We start from the raw sequence: 15,236 nt of genomic DNA on the forward strand, positions 1-15,236 counted from the left end.
ATACTGTATATACTTGAGTTAATTATATTATTATTGTAGGAGATTCTATTAAGATCAGGAAGTTGTGTCCCTAATAGAACAGATTTATTTATGATGAATTGAAATGTGCAAAATCAACCCTTCTGTTTCAGTGTCCTTTGATATTTGGGATTAATTTCTTTGGAAATGCTTAAGATTTCATTTAAAAATTCTAGCTTGGGATCAGGTACTATATTTTTAAATGTAAATACTTAGATTTCTCTGGACTGCTATTTTGTTTTCACCTCTATTGGAAAGCCAAAGCATGATTTGAAATTTGGTAGCCTGCCCAGAACTGAACATGTTGGAAAATATTTTGGTGAAAGATACATGACACTTTGTGACATAGGAACTCTCCTACTGCTATCCCCAGCGGCCTCTCCGTATTTGTCCATGCCCATGTAGGAATCTGTCCATTTCAATTTCAGTACTCTCTGTTCCTTATTTTTCCAGTGAGAAGGTCAGGCTTCTGTACATTTCTCATATTTAAATATATCAAAATAGTAAATATACCAAGTTTAAATAATTAAAATGTATTTCTTTGTAAAGAATGCATAACATTTGTATTTATTTGGTACATATTTCTCCAAACATGCATTTTGCTTGCAGTTTTATCTAAAGTGCATAGGTTTTTGCAAATAATTTTCCAAGTAAGTTGTATTTTTGTACATTAGGTTTACCAATCTATGCATGTATGTGTTTCTGTAAGAGAGAAATATAACATGTTTGACAAAGTGCATTACAAATTAATACATTTGTGAGTAATGAATGATAAATAATTTAAGTATTGGTTAGAAAATGTAAAATTACAATGTGATCTAAAAGAATTTCCACCATAATGATCACAAAAATCCAATGGGGTGTGCATTTCTTTGGAGATTACTATGTCCTTGCAGAAGATAGAAGCAATTCTCTTTGCACTATAGTTATTATTGTCACTTAAGATATCCTCCATATCAGAGCAGCAACCTCTGGTATCCCATGGAAGTTATTTTCTAAGGTCACCAGCTAAGGCTTTAAAAGCTTGCCAGCTGTAATGTGATCTGAATTTGCTTGCTATGTGCATGGCTAAAGCATAGGACTTTATTCCTATATGTGCAAGCACAGTTAAATTATTTGTGAATGATGCAGAATCCAGGGCTAGTTTAATTCAGGTGTCTGATTTATCAACCCAATGTTGCTTGTAATAAGTTATGCATAAGTCATTATGAGTGGACATACTCCATCTCTTTCTGCAAAGCGGAAATTAATGAAGTGAAATTGGGAACTTTGAAAATCAGGATACATATGCAATGTAGGAAAAAGTGGTGTGGATTTGTGAATCTCTCTCTCTGTGTGTCTGTGTGTGTATAAAAGAGAAACACTGATACAACCTTAACTCTAGTCATACAAATGATGCTGCTATTATTTACTATGGTAACATTATAAAAGACTACACTGTTTGGGACCATTATCCTTCCAGCTCTCTTTTCAGTACAAATCATTATATTTATTATCTGTCGTCTTGTATAGAGGGTCATGAGAAAGGCCAATCGAAAGCAGAAGAAGCCTGCTTTTCAGAAGAAAATTGGACCTATTTCTAATTCTCTTTCATTCTCAAGCATAAGGAAGTGCAGACTTTTTTTGTGTGTGAAAAATTGTTTCATGCAAGATAAAAGTACAGATTATCGGTGAGAAAATGGCACACTCTTTCTGACACCTTGCAGATTCCTAGGAGATATTGCCAGTTTTCCTAAAAGATTTTCATCTTTTATATACCCAAAGAAAAATGTGTTCCCTTTTAGACACTGAGCTGCAGGTGCCAGAATTTAAGGCATTATCTTTGAATATGTTATATATAAGATATATCAATGATTTGGGGATATGTTTTAACAATACGGCATCTTAGAATAAATACCGTTCAGAACATCATGGGGAAAATAGATGTTTCTATGAATATGTGCTCAGCGTTCTAGTTCCATTGAAAAGACATGTCTTTTTTTTTACTTAGAAACAGAACTTTTGTGTGGAACCCCCCCACCAAATAATTAAGTCAATAAGAGTCCTTCATTTATTAGAAATTCTGGAGTTATAATCAAGATACGTAATGTACAGTTTCCTTTCTTAGTCAAGTCTTTTGCAGTAAAAAGAAAGGCAGAAAGCAATATGGAGGATTATAAACCAAAGGCATTGTTTTCTAGAGAATTTTTCCCATCCCTGGTCAATTTCATGAATAAAGCAACTGAGTTGCATCATTAACAGAACTACTAATTTCTGTAGAAAAGCTTCTGTTGGGGATATTTTAATTTGGATTCCTGCCCTTAATAGGAGTTGGACTTACTGACCTAAATGGTCCTTTCCAGCTCTATGACATTGCAGTAATTTTTCAATTCCCAATTACTTTCCATGGACAAGTGTCCATTTGGCACTGAAAGAGCATAGAATCCTGTTGTATGTTAAAGATATACTATACTGCTTCTGTATATATTTAGATGAGTGAATAATACTGTAGTTTGAAAATCTGAATTGCAGTATTCTAATGGTCAATGTCTATCTCCAGTAGGAGACTTCACTCTCTAGAGAAGGCTATAAAACTGGGAAAGGTGGAAAAGAGAGAAGAGGATCAGCAACAAGATAGATGGACTCAGTTGCAGTGATGATAAGTGCACCATTGGAAGACTTGAAGGATAAGTTAGGAATGGATCATTATGGAAAAAAAATCTATGTGGTTGCTAAGAATCAACACATAAGCAATCAATGGTCAATTAATGGATAAAGTGAGGAGACAAGCTTTGGTTCAGCAAGCCACTTTGTTCCAGTTAAGAACCATATCAAGATGGTTAGCTCATGCTATGTTGATTAGTATATATAACATAAAAGTGGTCATTTTCTTGCTCATTACAATGTTTATCTTACAACTATCAAACAATCAGAGTAGAGCTGGAAGGGACCTTGGAGATCTTCTAGTCCACCTCCTGTTCAAGCAATAGACCCTATACAATTTGAGACAAGTGGCTGTCCAGTCTCTTCTTAAAAATCTCCAGTGATGACGCACTCACAACTTCTAAAGGCAAGCTGTTCCTCTGGTTAATTGTTCTCACTGTTAGGAGGTTTCTCCTTAATTCCAGGTTGCTTCTCTCCTTGATTAGTTTCCATCCATTGTTTTTTGTCTTGCTTTTTGGTGCCTTGGGAAATAAGCTGACCCCCTCATCTTTGTGGCAGCCCTTCAAATACTGGAATACTGCTGTCATGTGAACCCTAGTCCTTCTTTACTCTAGACTAGCCATATCCAATTCCTGTAGCCATTCTTCATATGTATTACTCTCTAGGTCTTTAATCATCCTAGTTGCTTTTCTCTGCACTTTTTCCAAAGTCTCAACATCTTTTTTGTAATGTGGTGAGCAAAACGGTTGTATAAAGCTATACTAATACTTCACATGATTTTGATTCTATGCCTCTGTTTATACAACCAAGGATTGTATTAGCTTTTTTGGCTGCTGCTGCACACTACTGGCTCATATTTAAGTGATCATCCATGAGGACTCCAAGGTCTCTCTCACAGTTACTGTTTTTAAGCCAAGTTTGCTATTGTACTTTCTCCATTGAAGAGGCTTTCTCCAACTGGCTAAAAGTTTTCTTTTCCTTAATTACTTCCTTAATTACTTATAAAGGGGCTCCTGGATTTGATTAGCATCATGTCTTCGCTCCTTTTAAACTGGTTCTAAGTTACACAAAATTTAAATCAGCAATGTAAGACACCTGCATCTGTGACAATGGATTAAACCAATTTCTATTTTATTTTCAGTAAGGAGGGAATAAAGTCTTAAAAACATGTCTGGAAATATTATGAGTCAATATTCATGCTGGTGTATACTTCTGTTATCAGTATGATAACTGATGTTAATTCAGTAAATATTTTCAGCATTGTAAATAGTGGGCAGTGTAGTGGTTGTTAATACAAAGTAGACAAAATGACTGACAATATCAACAGAAGAGGCACTGGTTCTCTATGGATCAACAGCAAAGTTTTGAGTTGAGTTTTTGCCAACACTTGCAGGGAAAAGAAACATGACTGTAGATAAATGAATTTCAGAGTTTATAGGTGACAGCAATAGTGCCCTGCCCTAATTTTTTTCCATAAACAAATGGATTTCATTATTAAAAGTCAAGAGAGCAAATTCCTTAACAGCTTTAGAGTTTTATTTTATGTGCATTTAAAGTTTATTTTAAACAATTTTTATGATCCTTTATGAATTTATTTGGAAGAGGAAAACTGATACATATCTGGGCATTTATTTGATTGAATCTAATATCAGCTAATTGATTATCACAATTTATAACCATATGAATAGCTATATAGCTAAAGTTATATAGTTTATATTATAGTTATATGTAACTATAATTAGAATAATATCTATAATGATGACCCAAGAATGGGCAGAGAAAGTGTTCCAATTTGTTTAGCAACAAGAATGCAACCTGTTTTCTGGATATGAAAATAAGGAGAGTTTCTTATTTTCTTCTCTTTTTAAGATCTCCAAGAGCCTAGTAAAAGAAAAAGAATTCTATTGGTAGGGCACTCCAGATTATCAGAAAATAGATGTTATAGGTGTACATTCTGCAGAAGAGGAATTTTCTCTCCATTGGAAATGAATAATAGTGGAATTATTTAAATGTTCACCCTTCTCTTGGTGTACTTCTCATTTGTTCTCCAGACATTTGGCTTGAAGACCTACAGAATCTAGACCACTTTTGGAATGAGAAAGTCACACTTCTCTATGAGCACAAGATTATAATGGACATTTGGCAACATCTCTGAATTTGCCATCTCTTCCTCATTCACATGTTTGAAAAAATGTCATTTCTTTATGAGAACAATCTTGTGATTATGTCTATGGAGATTCTCAGTCATCCAGGTCATGGTTGTCCCTAAGATCCTTTTTCAAAAGGTAACTGGACTTTCTTTGTTTGGCTTGAAGATGTTTTGCTTCTCATCCAAGACCTGAAGAAGTTTCACAGACTGCTTGAAACTGCTTGAATCGTCTTCAAGCAAAACAAAGAAAGTCTTTTGAAAGTTCCTTTTGAAAAAGGACCTTTGGGGTGATCTTGTGATTAAAAAAAAAATAACAAAATCAGTTCCTCACAATTAATCAAAGTTTCTTTAGGAAAACCAATGAAACTCCAAGTTTGATTCTTACATGAGTGTACACATTATTACGCTTATAGGCAATAGTGGAAAATCTGATCTTCACAGTTATATGACTCAAGTGTATCCTCCGATTTATTATTTGTTGGTCTGATAGATCTTTCTCTGTAATTCAGTTCTTTACCTTGATCTAACAAATTGGACCCAGCTGTTGATCTAACAATTTTTTCAGGCTTATTAATTTTAATCAATTATTAAAAATATTTCCCAATGAGAGAAGCAAGCAGCATTTAACAAAAATTAGTGGCTTTGTTTTTTTTTCTAAAAAAAATAACACAGTTGGATATGTTGTTATTTATTACTAAGATTTCTATGCTGCTCTATTCCAACTTGGCTATGAGTTGCACCCAGGAAAATGTAACCCTAAAAACTACAAAGCACACAAACAAACAACCATGATAATTGCAACATCCACTGGGATTGGCCCAGACTAACATGCCTCCCAAATTTTATTGAACAGCCAAGTTTTTATGGCATTGCAGAAAACAAAGAACAATCCAAACCTTTGAATGTTATTAGATATGCAGATGAGTATATATTCAGAATATATAGCCCATATTTATGTGGTTATAAAAAATATTGGGTCAAATCCAGTACTCTATTTCTACTTTTAACATGTCAATCAAATTACTCTTTTGAGTTTATTGTTGGTTAAAAACATGTATTAGATCTTTATTGTGCTTTTTATGCCTCAAAGCATCATTTTGCTACTGTTTCTCTGAAGAATATTTGGATTTTAGTGAATGGTTTATATAATAAAGATGGTAAAGTATATATTTAACTTATATGCTGTTAATAAATGAAAAATATGTTTTAATAAACTGCCTTTGAGTTGTCTTCATAGTCATTGTCATGAAGGAATCCAAACAAAGAAGGAGGCTTTACCCAGCACACAGTCATGCAAGTATGATAGGATTTTATGTTTGGATATAAAAATGTAAACTGAATTTAGACAAGACAACTAATTCTTTCCTACAGTGAAGGAATCATTCTATGTCTCTCATCCCCTTAGCCTGCTTTAGTCACCTGTGATATAATTCTGCAGAGAAGCTAATGTGTGGGCAAAGCTCAATTCTTCATCTCTAGCCTTTGGCATTAAAAATTCTAGAAATTGGTCTATTTGTGCACATATGTTTCCACAACTGCTAGCTGCAATCAATCATATCACTTGATATAATACACAGGTTATAATTTTAGCATAGACAGACTTCACAAACGTACAGTAGGTCAACTAATTTGTCCCTCTTGGCTGGATCTGTTTACTTTAATTGCCCACAGAACAGTTGTTCACACATCACCTGGTCCTTTAAACTGGAAGTGACAGGCTGATGCTGGGAATTTCCTGTGTGCAAGTCTTGTATACTTCTGTTAAACTACTGGTCATTTCCTTAAAATGAATGCATACCCAATATGATTCATTCACTTAAAATGGGTGTTAATGTTCTTTTCTTCCATTAAACACTGACTTTCTTTCAAAAGAAATCTGTCAAAGGTTACTAACTATGATCATGCTTGTATACTACTTTCCACATCCAAGTCCTAATGTCTGCTAGAGGTCTTCTCATAAGAATTTGGAAGACTAGTTGGTTGAGAAGCAGGTTCTGGACTAATTATGACTTTAATTTGATCCTGTAGGATTATTACATTATTAGCATTTTAATAATAAATTAATTGTATATTAAAAACCTGTATAATATCAAATATAATAAAATAATAAATCCATACCCAGAAGCACAAAAGCAAGACATCTACTGAAAAATATTTAATTGCAATCAGATTAAATATTTTTAGGGGAAAGGCACTTAATACATAATAAAAACAGCATTACAAATAGTAACCATTTCTATTAAAAAGCCATTAGAATCAAAATATTTCAGCATTAGTATGTAGAATGGCAATATAAGCTCTAGCATTCATTTTCCTGAAATTATTTCTGTCTTGCACCAGGAACAAACAATGCAGATGGGGAACTGACATAATGCTTTTAAATAATTAAAATTTTGGATGCCTAATAACATCTTTCATCAGAGAATTGCAAAGAGCTTTACCAGCATTAATGAATTAAATAAGCCCACTCCCACCAACCCAATTTGCTTTGCAAAGTTGGCAGGTGGTACCGCACTTCATTTTAGAAAGAAGCAAATTTGAAGTGGGGATGCTCAGAATCTGTGAAACAGTGACCACAAACAAACCTGGAAGGAAGGATGAACAGATTACTCCAAAGCAAACTTGCCTGTTTGGTAATATGTTGACTGAAACCTGACATCAGTTGAGTGAATTGATATCTCTTCCCAAACCAGGAGCAAAATGAAGCATGCAATTGTCCGCTTTCATAAAGACCTCAAATCTGTTCCAATACTGGCCTGTAAATTTTGAAAAATTGGAGAAATATGCTACCCAGAAATGAAGTATCAATATTGTCCTATGTAGATTGTACAGTAATTTAAGAGGTATTGGGGCCATTTAAAAATTGTATTTAGTCCATATAGTGTGGATCACCAATTGTTGACATGGGTGAATGGCTGATTTTCCATGCAATTCTTGCAGTGGCTTTGTTGTGGAAAATGGTCAGGCAAGTAGCTGGCCAGAACAGTAGACACAACTGTATTAAGGATTCCAGCTATAATTCCTTGGACTCTGATTTGGCTTTTTCATATTTCTTGTTTCCTGGGTATAGCCCAAGCTTGCTCAGAGGTAGATCTGCTTATTACTTTCCTGGCCAGCTTTACCAAGTCGTCAGAAGAATAAGAAGTGGACTGAAGGACTGAAGACTTTCTTTTCTAGGTACTCTCTGCATAATAGAGAACAAGCAACTACCTCTGACATTGGCTCCCTAAAAATATATGGTCTTCAACTACCAGGGGAAATTGTATATTAGGTTTCTTGTCATGCTGATATTCAGTGCCATAAAAGCAGCTAACAATAGAATAGTTATTTTAATCTAATAACATTGCACCAAAATCCAATTCAGAATATATATATGTATACTGCTCAAAAAAATAAAGGGAACCCAAACGTATAGGATCCTATATGTTTGTGTTCCCTTTATTTTTTTGAGCAGTATATATATATAACATAAGGAAGGATTGATTTTTTCCCCACGTTCTCTTCTTTATCTGCTTATTTCATGGCTTTTATTTCTTGATTTGTGGAAAATTGTCATTTCATTGTTTTAACACACGTCAACAAGCTCTGACTTCAACTTCCCTGCAAACCTGGATCAATGCCTAGTTTGGCATATTAGTTTACAGGGCAAGCACAAGCCATAATTTTTTAATCTGGATAGTTATCAATAAATAGCATGTTACTAATTTAGCAGCCTACTACCAAAACAAACACAGTGAAAAGAGAATGTTGTTTTCTAAATAGTCTAATAATTTGAAAATATTTCACAGAAGTGCCTTCTTTTAATTTATAGGATTTTGCAAAACATAATAATCGAGAAATATTAAGATCAAAATATAAGTTAACTTCCCTACTTTGGTGTCTCCATATATATTAAGGATGCAGCTTCTCTGCTAAAGCTATGCTGATGGGAAAGTCTAGAAATTACAACTGCAACATGTTGTGTAGCGAGAAGTATGAGGATGATTACATCAGAAGGAAATGCTATTAATGGTTTCTTCTGTGCTTTGTAATTTTTCTAGCTCTTAGATGGTCAAAGACTCTGCATTGGTCTTGAGCATTACACAGTTCAAGAAACAGAGTTATAACATAATTCATCAAAGGTCTACGAAAATTCATTTGGATCTGCCACCAGCTATCAATTTAGGCAAGAAGTGTATCTGATTCAGCTTAATTAGTTTGCTTGAAGGCGTAGAAAACAGGACATTGTCTACAGTCTTTGCAAATTGGGGTGCGGGGACAGAAAAATCAAAACCATGTATTCTAAAACCTTCAGAGATACCACAGCACATCTTTGGTAATGAAATACCAATAAAAAGTCTCACAAGGCATACCAGTTCTTCAAAACATAAGCAAAACTTGATAAAATCTTTGCATCATGTGCTCTATCCATCCAACACAAGGTTTGCAGGTGTCCAGGTGCTGGAAAATGCTTAATTCTTTACCCTTTTATCAAGCAGGTCAGCAAGAATCAATTCACATAAAAGGTCAGACTTGCACAGATGTAGTGCCATAATATTTAGCCAGTCCTAATTTATATCATCAGTCAATATTAAAACAAAATTAGATTTCTAACTGAAATATTCAGATGGGAGTAATGGAATCCACCCAATTTGATTGATGGCACAAAGATTTTACAAAGACATGTGGACCAATAGCAGGGGATTAAAAAAAACATCATGGAAATGCTCAAAGATACAGAACTATAGGGAGACATAGGATCAGAAGTTCCACATGAAGGGAGAAGGGTTACGAGAAGAAAGCTGAAGCAAGTAGTATGGAAGACGCAAGGGATCCTTTGGGATCCTTCAGAGTCTGCTGCAGAGGAATAAGGTGCCAACAGCAATACATTTTTTTTAAAGAGAATTGATTATGTGATTTTGTGTATCTGTTTTCTGGAGCACATGTGGGATGTGTATGTCAAACCTGCAAGCTGGCAAGGCATGTGGTGATCCAAGCCTTCCCTTTTTATACAAGTGTGGGTAGTCCAAGCATTTGCAAAGAGTGTGGGGCTTCCTTGTGATGCTATATCTATCACCTGGCAGATTTTGACCCCCTCCATGGACACCAATTCTGATTCTCAGAGGAGAACATGTGATAATGAAACCCTGATGGTTTGTAGTAGCTCACTATTGTATCTATGTGTTGAATCCATATTGGTGAGTTCTGTAAAACAAAGTGACTTCAGATAAAATAATGTTCATTTAAGCTCCACAGAAGAAAGTTTGAAATAAACAAATTATACCAAATAAATATATTATTTAAAATATAAACTTCATTTTCAGCTTTGAACAGGCATTGTATTTATGCATTTGAAATTTTGGTATGAATTATTATACATGTTATGATAATTGTTCAGGATTCTATTGTACTCCTAGCAATATAAATCCTGATATTTTTTTAAAGGGAGAAAACACTGATTAACCTGGCTTAAAGTTGACTTTCATTTTTATTTGGAACATGTTTGAAGTCCTGTCAGAACCCTCATATATTCATTCCCCCATTTCTATTATCCTTTGTGCTTCAGCTGTCGGGTTCTACCATTCTCTTCAGGGGAAGGGGGGAAAGGCCTGTAGTGGTTGTAGAAAATGCTTCCTCTATCTGCTTTCATGTATCCTCTTCGGGGTATGAATGGAATGCATTGGGGCCATCTGCCTTATCTCGGTGTGGAGGGAGGAAACTGCAAAGACCCGAGAACCTTGAGAGAGGTGCCTTATCGCCTCATTTCCCACAGCCCAATGTCACCTATGGATTGGCCTGTTTGAATTGACCAGATGGACAGTTGGGCTGGGGTTATTATTTCACAGGTTTCACCTATTAATTGGGCAGGAAACCCTCAGATCCTGCCTAGCTTTCCTGCTGTCTGTACCTGCTAATAAAAGTTCCCTTTGAAATGGTGCAAGTTTCAAGAGTTCTACTTTCTTGGTGGGGAAATGGAGGCGGTGCTTACATTTGGTGAATTGAAATTGCTTTGTAATTATTTTTCTTAGAGAAATATGGCACCTAGACTGCTAATGTTAATTAATCTTTGTTGTTATTGTGTGATTGCAAATCATAATTTATCTTTAAATTCCACATTAATAGATTCTATAAATTATCATGATTTTTTTCTGCTTCCTGCTCTTACTTGAACATAGTTAACTTTTGGATGATTTTGGCTATTCATTAATATTAAGTGTAGATTGGGGGAAAATATTGCTGGCAATAATTGTCATTAAAAGTGACAAAGCACAAACTGTGTTCTTCTTATTTTGATTCTGTATACAGTAACTATAGTAGCATTATTCTAAGACAGAGGCCCCCAACCTTTTCAGCACCAGGGACCGGTTATGTGGAGAGAGGTTTTTCCACGGACCAGAGGGGGCATGGTTTTATGTGCTGCCTGCATCCCGCAGATGGGGCTTTGCTTGTTTGTACGGCCCAGTTGCTGGCATGCCACAGCTCGGTACCAGTCCATGGACTGGGGGTTGGGGATCCCTATTCTAAGAACTTCAACAATCATGGAGACAATGGAGATAATAAAACTTCAAAGAGAGAAACTAGAACTATTGTTCATCTTGCCATCAAATTCACTGGCTGACACTCTGTTACTTTATTACTTTTATGTGTTCTCTTAACAACCATGGCAAAAAGGTCATAAAATTGGGTGTGACTCACTTAATATCCACCTGTCTTAACAATCAAAATTCTGGTCTCAAATGTAAGTCAAAGACACCTGTAGATATGTACTCTATGGCCTTGAATATAGCATATGGACTACTGGTCTAACATTATGGAAAACTAGATTCTGAATGAATAGTAAGAAAAATGTGCTAATAGTAAGTGCAACCAATTTCCTAGGCAGGTGGCAGGTGGCATGTAGCAAATCTCTTGCTGGGTGTGTTTAGGATGTAGAGTAGATTCCAGTGCTGAACTAGGAGCTGGGTTTAGTGTCTGAAATTGACAGGAAAGAATAAAACAATTCCAGATGACATCTGTAATTGTTTAATCAAAGCCCAACCCTTTTTCCACTTGGCAAAAGAGAGGAAGGCTTTTGATCACAGTGATTTTTTTTAACTCCCTGCAGATCCCCTCTCCTTAAATGATCTTTTCCAACTGTATGAGTTGTAAATTTGCTAACTATCAATTCCCAGTGCCCTTTATAAATTTCCTTGTAGGATGTTTTAAGTAATTTCCATTCTGCATGTGGAAGACTTCCAAAAATTCTAGGCATGTCCGTGATGAGAAGTTTTGCTCTGTGTTAATACATTCACTCCTATGAACGGACTTTTGGCTACCTTCCAACACCACTTTTGTGTTTAAAAAAAAAAGGAAGAAAGTTTCACTTTTTTGTAATTCAATAAATATTTTAAAATAATCATTTTTCATTTTTAATTCAGTTTTTGGTACAAATTGAAGTCCTGCTGCTTCGGGGTGAGGTGTCAGTGTCAGTGTCAGTGTCAGGGTTTCCTGCCCGAGCAGGGGGTTGGACTAGATGACCTCCAAGGTCCCTTCCAACTTTACTACTATTATTATTATTATTATTAAGGGAGAATGTTTGTGGCAGAATCGTATACAAGGCAAAGAAATGGCTTTTCCTGGGTGATTAAATGCTGAAGTGAAGCTGAGGTGTTTGATAACCACAAAAAGCATTTATTGTGTGTATACTCCAGTGCCATGAACATCATTTCTATTATACAACAAGACAAAGGAATATTCAGCAAACCATAACGAAGAAAGAATGGGCTTTTTTTCCCCTTTCCCTTTTTTCTTTCTCCCCCTACTCCCTCCTCATGAAGTTTTAAAGTTTGGAGTTGCTGTTCCCACAGATTACTTTTCTTTTCATGTCTCCTAAGGGGTGGAGCTTAAACTAATCAAACGGGGTGGGGGCCTCTATGGAAAATGAGGATTCTGGCTTTGCAGAACTCTTATCGCTAGGGTTGTCAATATATATTTTCTGAAGAGAGAATGTTGATTTTTTTTTAATAGGCTGTGATGGGTGGGGAATGTGCCTTCTCTGCTGTATAATATGCTGTAACTGTTCCTCTTTGATAGAGGAAGACACCAAGCCATCACATCTGGAGAGAATGGATTTTACTATCACAAAACATTGCTCATTCTGTTACACATTACTGTTTCAGGAGCATCAGACTCCTTTATTAGAGAAGAATCTTTAATTTTTTTGTTGGAAAATCTAAATGAGGAACACATTCTGGGGAGAAAAGGGGCATATACAGGATGAAGGTCTGACAGGAGTGTGTTTTGTTCTGAATTCTCAGTGAAGACAGGGGGGAAAGAGAGAAAGAACAGCTGAACATGCTGAACATGTGCTGACATATTTCCAGCTTTTGAATGGCAACTTCCATTTAAAGTCACCTAATAGCATGACCGTTTATAAGAAGCTTCTATGAACTGGATAGTGTGAACCTAACCTGGTTCTCAGAAGATACTCTTTGTAATAGTTCATCATTTGCAATTCTTTTTACATATGTTGGAATGGACATGCAGAATTAAATGTCAGTTTTCTTGTCCAGCGTCTATGGAGTCCAGCGTCTATGAATGCTAAAGATTGCTGACAAATCATGCCAAAAGAGAGCTACAGTCAGGAAAGAAACCCATCACCTAAGTGTAATTATTGCTGTACTTTATTATCGCTTATATTCATTAATATAAGGTAATGATGCCTTTTGAATCATGCTCTACTCCTGTTGACTACATGGACACTATGTGGCTTTCTTGGCAAAATTATAGAAGTGATCTGTTCTTCCGTTCTTTCTAGTCTAGCCTTCAGCTCCAAAATTTCCTTATGGTTTGCATCCAAATACTGTACTATGGATGCTTAACTTCTGAGCCTATGCCAGTCAGCCTGGTTGTTGAAAATACCACATGGTCTGGTGTCCTGGCATCCTTGAGATAATTTGGGAATGTCCACATTGGCTTGGAATTCTTGGAGCTGTGTCCCAATGAATTTGCAAAGCTTCAGATTAGAAAAACACTAGAGTTGTATAATTTGAGGGATGAGGACAGACAAGTTCAAAATTTACCTTGGATATTTCAATTGTTTGCTTGCAGTTGACTAGGTAACATCATCAATACAATCTCTAACTTTAACTTTTCTGACATGCTATTCTACATGTCTGGAAATGCTATTCTGTAGGCCTTCTGTTGCCCGTTTATTGGGTGATTTATTTATCTCACTAGCCTGATTTATCAGGAAAATTGAATCATCCAAGCTTTAACTTAATTATGAATTTCCTAACATCCATTAATGGCCACTGCTGTTTGTTAATCCCTCATTTCTCTCCTCCACTCTACTGCAGGGCACAGTTTTCTTTTCTTTTCCAAATACCAACAATTATTCCCATAGTGATTTGAGCTCTCTATAAACAAGCACCAGAAGCAAACAAGTGATATGTTGTTTTCAATAAAAGAGCAAAGGTGATGCTCCTTTTTCAGAAAAGATCCCTTTGTCTGATTCATTCTGTTCAGAAGCAGAAGTATCCTTAATTCAAAGCAGGAGTAACAGCAGTAGGTCATGGAACAAAACTCCCCACAGTAATGTTACACTGAACAATTAATCAGCAGAACAAGTTGCTTTCAAAAGTTGTGGATACTCCAACACTGGATGTTTTTAAGAAGAGACTGGACAGCCATTTGTCTGAAATGCTATGGAGTTTCCTGCATGAGCAAGGGGTTGGACTAGAAGATGTCCAAGGTCCCTTCCAACTCTGTTATTCTGTTAAAGTTCCAAACTAAAATTGAGATGTAAATATGAGAGTTTATGTGCCAGGAATAAAGTCACACTTTGAGCACATTGTGCAGGACATGAATGCCACTTCTAGTTCCTGAATTTAGTCTTGTATGCCACTGATCTTACAAAAAAACAACAACAACCAGAATAATAGTGTGAATCATATTGTGGCATACTTGCACTCTTAGTATAGATGAAGCGTGATGCATGACATCATGTGAATGTATTTCCTTTCCTTTTGAATCTGGTACTTTTAACGAAACACTTCATATTGTCTAAGGCAGTCTTTGCATAAACATCGATTGTACTCCATAAACATGAACTCTGGAAGAGGATGCTGAACAAAAACTGATTTATTCTTTTTTATCATCCATAGTCCCAGACGTTATTGCTGCTGCTCCTTCTGTTGTTGTTGTTATTGCTGCTTCTCATTTCAGTTTTGTTTTTCAGATATGATTTTGGGGGAATGTGTATAAGAGGGCTATGTTCTTATTTCATTTAAAACTGTTTCCTTGACTAATAGTATAATAAGAATGTAACAATGGCAACAATATTTAAGCTGTATTGCCTCCAGATTTATAAAGATACATAATGTAGATGGATATGGCTTAGCAAAAGATCTATATATTTCAAACTCCTGCCAATCTGCAGGGAGCTTAGGAAAACGCATCATTATAA

General features: G+C 35.6%; 1 long non-coding RNA gene across 1 annotated transcript in view; it reads left to right on the plus strand.

The window, feature by feature from the left end:
• Positions 1–439: 439 nt before the first annotated feature.
• Positions 440–15,236, plus strand: part of LOC120301501 — a 53,583-nt gene continuing 38,786 nt past the window's right edge. The window contains exon 1 of the long non-coding RNA XR_005554919.1: positions 440–478. This is a non-coding gene — a long non-coding RNA (uncharacterized LOC120301501). The remainder of the gene's footprint in view (positions 479–15,236) is intronic.

This window comes from Crotalus tigris, unplaced genomic scaffold (assembly GCF_016545835.1).
Source record: "Crotalus tigris isolate CLP2741 ecotype Arizona unplaced genomic scaffold, ASM1654583v1 scf7180000024384.25900115:4084858, whole genome shotgun sequence".
In the NCBI taxonomy this organism is placed as follows: domain Eukaryota; kingdom Metazoa; phylum Chordata; class Lepidosauria; order Squamata; family Viperidae; genus Crotalus; species Crotalus tigris.